The sequence below is a fragment of the Castanea sativa genome, chromosome 2 (assembly GCF_040712315.1).
Source record: "Castanea sativa cultivar Marrone di Chiusa Pesio chromosome 2, ASM4071231v1".
Taxonomy (NCBI): Eukaryota; Viridiplantae; Streptophyta; class Magnoliopsida; order Fagales; family Fagaceae; genus Castanea; species Castanea sativa.
Genome location: NC_134014.1, coordinates 40930514 through 40938951, shown reverse-complemented (window position 1 = coordinate 40938951; position 8438 = coordinate 40930514). Strand labels below are relative to the sequence as shown.

The 8438-nt window shown below is 36.9% G+C and overlaps 1 long non-coding RNA gene across 1 annotated transcript in view; it reads right to left on the bottom strand.

Annotated features, from left to right (window-relative positions):
* Positions 1-5989: 5989 nt before the first annotated feature.
* LOC142623929 (uncharacterized) overlaps positions 5990-8438 on the bottom strand; it is a 39534-nt gene continuing 37085 nt past the window's right edge. The window contains exon 4 of the long non-coding RNA XR_012842249.1: positions 5990-6001. This is a non-coding gene — a long non-coding RNA (uncharacterized LOC142623929). The remainder of the gene's footprint in view (positions 6002-8438) is intronic.

Genomic DNA, 8438 nt, shown 5'->3' with positions numbered 1-8438 from the left:
GAGTCATTTCAATGGTGCTCTTAAAAAAAAAAAAAAATTATATTAAAATCATATAATTTAAGAGGTTTAACAAATTAAACTACGTAGAAAATGATAAATTTTTGCACATGTCTAATAGAAGAAATACATGACTTTTATATACTCATTAAAATTTAGAAGATGATAAATTCTCTTAGTAAATTAATTTTGTGTGTGTTATGTAGAGGTTTGTCTTAACTAATATATTAGTATCACAATTTGGCCCCGCCCAAATCAAAATTTCTGACTTCACCCCGGCTAGCTGCTCACAAAACGTGAGACCCACTTATTATGGGACAGTTGGCTGTATATACATGAAACATGATACCTTCTTAATTAATCACATGAGGTCCATTCGATTAATATTTAACAAACTTTTCCGCCAAAGTATGCAGATGCTTTAGAAAAATATTGAAAGAACAGATCTTAATTAAGTAAATGTCACTTTCAAAATTATAATTTGGCAAACCAAAATTAACCCTTAAACGATTCCACACATCACATGTGACATGCATATATACTCCAACTATTTATGTTTTTTAATGATAGATATGATACAATTTGAAAATTATGCTATTTCGTATTTGTTGTATGATATAAATGATTTTTTGTTCAGATACGGCACATGATATCTGCAAGAATGACATTTGCCATGCATCAGCCCTGTATTATGGGAAAGTTCATACTATAAAAGGTATGCAAAAGTAGATAGCAGGGTAGTTTCACAATGGTAGGGTTGGGCAAAGCAAATCTAACTATCTAAGGTGAAGTCCATTTTTGATTTGGATTATTCATGCATGATGAGAAGCAACATCTCACATCTCACATCTCACATAACAAGTATAAATATGTTTTCTAATATCTACCACATATATACAAGGTTGTATAAACTATAAAACCAATTAAATTACAAAAAAAACAAGTACTGAAGATAAAGAAGCCAATTAATATCTACCACTTATTTTGCTGAAAATATTGTAAATGAAGGTAAAAATTAGTTGAATTAGTACAGTGATCCATAAATAGTACCAAAAAATATAATGAGACCTATGAATAATAACAAAAATAATTTGAATAGTAAAATAAATTGACAAAAATAATTTTTACCAAACCGACACTAAGTTACAAGTTTGTCCTTGAAAACTTTATGGAATAGCGTTCCAAGAAATAAAACCATCCAATAAAACTAGGACAGCGAATCAATGGAACTGTGTAAACCATCATGGAGACCGAGAATTATACTCAATTAGATTACAAGATTCCTGTGGCATATTGATCGATCGCTATGTGGTTCTTAATCAAATGGCATCTCTATTATTTTGTTTTGGACAAAGTCTAGAAACATCAAACAACTCCATTATTTTGATAGCTTTCTATGACAACGAATTTATCCTTTTATCTTATGTTGTCCTATTCTTCAATTATTAGGATATGAAATGCATATTTTCGGAATTATTAGGGTGAAAAATGCATCTTCCTGAATTGTTAGATCTTTTTTTTTCATCAATTATGAGAAGAAATGCTGTTCCTTACCGATTCCTTTTAACGTTATTTTCTTGATAATTTTAATTGGATGTTGTAAGATTAGGTTTAAAGAATTGCCCACCATAGAAATTAAAGGGTCAAACAAACTAAAGGCCTGCAAGACCCTACACCTATCATTGTGATAAAAGCAACATTGACATAATATTTTTTTGTATCTTAAAATTACAAATTATGATTAGACTAGAACTAATTTCATATGTATCCACAACTAAAATCACTTTGTTATTTATGAGATTTTGTTGAAATGAAGAAACTGATTTTCATTAAGCTTACTGTTACACATCAGGTCCTTTATATACAAAACAGAGAATTAGTTTCTACAGTAACTAACTTAGCTAAGTAACTAACACTCTAACTAATTTCCACGTGCTCTATCACGTGCAACACTAAAACTATGTACAATGAATTAAAACTACTTACAGTTTTATGTTATGTACAAAATACAAGTCGTTTAACCACTATGTTCTAATTCTGACTTCTGCTCTCCGAACCATTGCATTGCTTCTCCTCCGACTTCGATCTAACTTCGCCCGAACCATCTCACTCTTCTTTGAGTTTTGACACTCCCCCTCAAGATGGACACCACTTGAATGAATATTTAGAATTCCCATCTTGACAATCAAAGTTGTAAAGTGGTTTAATTTCAATGCCTTTGTCAACAAATATTCTAACAGAGAACAAATCCTAATATTCATCAATCTTATAATTCCATCTTGCACCTTATCTCTCACAATGTGACAATCTATTTATATGTGTTTTGTTCGTTAATGGAACTCAGGGTTGGACCCTATGTGAATTGCTACTTCACTATCACTGAACAACTAGGCAGCTCTATCATGATTTACATTCAAATCCTTCAACAAATATAGAATCCAAGTCACTTCACACACACAACATTGACCTATATTCGGCCTCCTCATTGATCTAGAAACCGTATTTTGTTTCTTAGACTTCCAAGAAACCAATGAATCACCAAGGAAAACACAAAAACACCGTAATGGATCTTCTAGAATCCGGCAAGTATGAATCAGCATTCGCAAAAGCCTTTAGGTGCAAGAAGTGTTTGATGGAAAAAATAGTCCTTGACCTCGCCGTACCTTTAATGTACCGAATGATTCTATATGCCGCTTCAAATGAGGCTTCCTAGGCTTAGACATGAATTGACTCAATCCGTGCACGAGTAAGTGATGTCCGGCCTAGTTATTGTCGGGAATAAACTCTACCTATCAGCCTTCTATATATTCCGGCATCATGTAATAACTCACCATCATCTTTACTCAATTTTATACTAGCTTCCATGGGAGTTCTAGCAGGTTTGCAACCAAGCATTCGCATCATGAACAATTTCAAGGGCATATTTTCTCTCGACACAAAGAAATACCCTTCGTGATCTTGCAACCTCTAACCCCGTAGTCATTTCAAATTGCCCAAATCTTTCAGCTTGAAATGTTTGTCCAAAAATACTTTGAGATCTTCCCACAAAATTTCAGGGTCATTACTACCAATGAGAATATCATCAACATAAACTAGAAGAGCAATGAACATCTTACCATCTTGTTTGATGAATAAAGAATAATCGGCTTTGGATTGAACAAAACCATGTTGCAATAAAGTGGATGAAAACTTGGAGAACCACTGCCTTGAAGCTTGCTTAAGGCCATACGTGACTTATGCAACTTGCAAACCAATTCCCTTTTTGACTCCCCTTGCCATCCAACTCCCTTTTACAATCCAACAACTCCCTTGCCGTGCAAACCAGAGGAAGAGACATGTAGACTTCCTCATGTAGATCACCATTTAAGAAGGCATTATTCACATCTAATTGGTGAAGAACCCAACCTTGCACGGCCACGCCAAGAACGCTTGACAAGGACCATTTTAGCCACAGAGAGAAAGTCTCAAGATAGTCTAACCCCTCTTGTTGTGTATAACCCTTGGCAACAAGGCTTGCCTTGTACCTTTCTATGCTACCATCACTTTGTACTTAATCCTAAACACCCACTTACAACCAACAAATTTCTTTTATTTGCAGTAAAGGAACTACGTACCATGTATGATTCGTTCTAGTGCATCAATTTCAGTTGCCATAGCACCTCCCAATTAGGATCACCAAACTTGATGATAAACCGAGGTTCCTTGAGGCGCAGATACTATTGCGGAAGTGAGAATAACTAGGAGATAGAAGTTGAGAAGAAACAAAATTAGCAATGGGATATCTAGTAGAAATTGTACTGCACTGATAGGATTGAAGATAAGGAGGAGGTTTGGACACTCTAGTGGACCTTCTTAGAGAGGGAGCTGAAACAGTAGGTAAGGGTGAAGGAAGAGGATCAGGATGTAAAATAGGAGCATCAACAATGTCATGAGGTAAATAGATAGACAAGTCTTCTGGTAAATAGAGAGTGCGTGTCTCATATGGTTATAGAGACACGCACTCTCAAGGTACTGAGACTTTCTCTCCTGTGGCTAAAATGGTCACTTTCAAACTGTTCTTGGCATTGGCTGCTGTGCAAGGTTGGGTTCTTCACCAATTAGATGTGAATAATGCCTTCTTAAATGGTGATCTACATGAGGAAGTCTACATGTCTCTTCCTCCTGGTTTGCACAGCAAGGGGGAGTTGTTGGATTGTAAAAGGGAGTTGGATGGCAAGGGGGAGTCAAAAAGGGAATTGGTTTGCAAGTTGCATAAGTCACTGTATGGCCTTAAGCAAGCTTCAAGGCAGTGGTTCTCCAAGTTTTCATCCACTTTATTGCAACATGGTTTTGTTCAATCCAAAGCCGATTATTCTTTATTCATCAAACAAGATGGTAAGATGTTCATTGCTCTTCTAGTTTATGTTGATGATATTCTCATTGGTAGTAATGACCCTAAGGCTGTGGAAGATCTCAAAGTATTTTTGGACAAACATTTCAAGCTGAAAGACTTGGGCATGGAAATATTTTCTCGGGGGTTAGAGGTTGCAGATCATTTAAGGGTATTTCTTTGTGTCGAGAAAATATGCCCTTGAAATTGTTCATGATGCAGAATGCTTGGTTGCAAACCTGCTAGAACTCCCATGGAAGCTAGTATAAAATTGAGTAAAGATGATGGTGAGTTATTACATGATGCCGGAATATATAGAAGGCCGATAGGTAGGTCGTTATTCTCGACAATAACTAGGCCGTACATCACTTACTCGTGCACGTACTGAGTCAATTCATGTCTAAGCCTAGGAAGCCTCATTTGTAGGCAGCATATAGAATCATTCGCACATTAAAGGTACGGCAGGTCAAGGACTATTTTTTCCATCAAACACTTCACCGTACCTAAAGGCTTTTGTAGATGCAGATTGGCGCTTGCCCGGATTCTAGAAGATCCATTACAGGTTTTTGTGTTTTCCTTGGTGATTCATTGGTTTCTTGGAAGTCTAAGAAACAAAATACAGTTTCTAGATCAATCGCAGGCCGAATATAGGTCAATGGCCGTGGTGAAGTGACTTGGATTCTATATTTGTTGAAGGATTTGAATGTAAAACATGATGTAGCTGCCTTGTTGTTCAGTTGATAGTGAAGCAAAGAATTCACATAGGGTCCAACCCCGTGTTCCATGAACGAACAAAACACATAGAAATAGATTGTCACATTGTGAGAGATAAGGTGCAAGATGGAATTATAAGATTGATGAATATTAGAGTTGTTCTCGGCGCGTATTTGTTGACAAAGGCATTGAACTTAAACCGCATTTACAACTTTGATTGTCAAGATGGGAATTCTAAATATTCATTCAAGTGGTGTCCATCTTGAGGGGGAGTGTTAAAACTCAAAGAAGAAAGCAAAGGTGATGGTTCAGTAAAGAGAAGTTAGATCGAAGTCGAGGAGAAGCAATGCAATGGTTCGCGAAGTCAGAATTAGAACATAGTGGTTAAACGACTTGTATTTTGTACATAACATAAAACTGTAAGTAGTTTTAATTCATTGTACATAGTTTTAGTGTTGCACGTGATAGAGCACGTGGAAATTAGTTAGAGTGTTAGTTACTTAGCTAAGTTAGTTACTGTAGAAACTAATTCTCTGTTTTGTATATAAAGGACCCATGTAACAAGAAGCTTAATGAAAATCAGCTTTCATTTCAACAAAATCTCATATGGTATCAGAGCTTTTATTTTCTCTAGAAAATTCCCAAATTTTAGGGTTTTGTTCTTAGAAGCTTGGAGCTTCTTCAATGGCTTTCTGATTCGTTTTTCTTCTTCTTGATTCAACTCGTTTTCACCATTGTTGGTTGATCTTCGTTTTTCATTCTTTCTGATTCGTTTCTTCTTCTTGATTCAACTTAGTTTTTTTTGGTTCTTGATCTTCATAGAAATCTTACTCTGAGGTTCTTGAAGTTTCCGTAACCAAATTCAAGCTTTCCTTGAACTTCAATGGCTTCCACAGTTTCTGCATCAAATCCTTCTTCTTCCTCAACTGAGCAAGATCCGGCCGGTAGAGGATGTTCGTAATCCTCTGTATCTTCATCATGCTGAAAGCCCTGGAGCCATGCTCGTATCAGAGGTCTTGAATGGTGAAAATTACCACGCTTGGGCTTGATCAATGAAGAAGGCCTTAATAGCAAAGAATAAGTTTGGTTTTGTTGATGGCACGATCACTCTGTCTTCTCCATTGTTGAAGACACCAAGAATGGTATTGATGCTTGGATTCGTTGTGACAATATGGTTGGTTCATGGTTGATGAAAGCAGTTTCACCACAGATCAGAGTAAGCATTACCTATAGAGACACAGCCTTAGAAATCTGGAATGATCTCAGAGACACGCACTCTCAAGGTAATGGACCTAGGATTTTTGAGTTGCAGAAGGATGTTGCTTCAATCAATCAAGGTGATTCCTCAATTACTGCTTATTTCACTCAATTAAAGATGTATTGGGATCAACTCAAGAATTTCAGACCTGCTTTAACCTGTTCCTATGGAAAATGTACTTGTAATCTTTCACAAAGAATTGAGAGTGCTCATTTTCAAGACTCAGTGATGCAATTCTTAATGGGACTCAATGATTCCTATTCTCAGATCAAAGGACAAATTTTGTTAATGGAACCACTTCCATCCATTAACAAAGTTTATTCCTTGTTGATTCAAGAAGAAAGGCAGAGACGTGTGGGAAGTTCTAACAATCACATTGAGTCTACTGCACTTGCTGTGAAAGGTTTTAATTATTATCATGCATCAAAACAAATTATGATTAGATCAACATCATATTTATATGTATTCGCTGCTAAAATCACTTTATTATTATCACTTTCCAAACCCAATATATAAACTAGTCACATGACAAAGGCTACACACTTATGAAAGTTCACTTCTTTTTTGGTAGAATTCAGGGTTAATTATATTAATCATAAGCAATTGGAGCCTGAATTAAACGGGTACAAGGAACAACATTACAGTCAAATGAAAGAGCCTCCAAGTTAACAAAAGGAGGCGTTACATAGGAAATAAAAGGTTTAGATTGGCCAAGACCAAGTTTAGCAATAAGAGCAGCAACTTTGTTAGTTTTCCTGAAGCAGTGCTGCATGTGGTATTCCTGGAAAGCTTGGAGCATGTTCCTGCAATCATCCATGATAGGCTGGGTTAGCTGATTATCACAACTTGGTTTAGAGAAAAGGGAAATGACTTCAGCAGCATCAAAATTAATAACAAGCTTGGTAATATTGAGGCTTTTGGCCATAGCGATGCTATCTCTCAAAGCCTATAGCTCAGCAAGAAGGCAATTTGAGGCACCAATAAGTCTAGAAAAGCCTCTAATCCAAAAGCCATTTGAGTCCCTTATAAGCCCACCCCCACCTGCACAGTTTGAGGATATCAGAATTGATGCATCTGTGTTTAGTATATACCATCCTAGGTCCGGCTTGGTCCAAGAAAAGAAGCGCTAAATATTTTGGTTTTGTGCATCAGGTCCTTGGATGAGAAAGTGAAATTCAGCAGCTTTTGCAATACAAATTTTGGCAATAAAGGGGTTGTGTTGCTTTCCTTGGAAAGCCACAAAGTTTCTATTTAGCCATAGGGTCCATAGCTCGAAAAGGAAGAGAGTTTTCCAAGGAATATGGACATGTCTTGAAGTGAAGCCACAAGTGCTATTAAGATGCAGCCAATCCAATAGAGGGTGACCAAAAGATTGTATGGCTTTTGTAGGAACTCCAAGTTGATTCCAAAAACTAACCGAGGCCTGGCATTCCCTAAGAAGATGGTCAATAGATTCCAAGTGGTTGTTGCAAAAAGGGCATGATTAATCAATGGCAAAACCCCTTGAACCCAACACTTCTCTAACTAGGATGCTATTGTAAGAGCATAAACAAAGGAAAATGATAAGTTTTTGAGGAGCTTTCACTTTCCAAATCCAGCCAGAAGCAAAAGTGGGAGGGTTTAAAGCATTTAACCCTTTGGCAAGGATGTATGCTGATTTAAAAGAAAAATTACCATCCTTGGAGGGAGCCCAAGCTAACAAGTCTTCGCAAGAGGAGGAGGGGCTTACTAGGACAACATTAATGATGTTTAAGAGAGATTAAGGGAGGACGAAACTCCCATTTCCAATTCTCATTATCATCAATGAACTGAGCAACTAGGCTATTTTCTTCCTGGTGATTAAGAGGGCCTAATAGGACAGATCTTAGGGTGCCAAGAGAAGACCAGTTATCATTCCAGAAGGAGGTGGAGGTGCCCATGGATATAACTTTCCTTAAGCATTTGTCAAGAAGGGGCTTAGCAACCTTACAAGCTGCCCATGTTCAAGAGCATAAGCTTTTAGATGACCAAGGAAAGCTCCTAGACATGTATTTAGCTTTTAAAACTTTAGCCCATGGTGTATTATCTCCAAAAGAGAGGTTCCGGTTCAACTTGACTAGC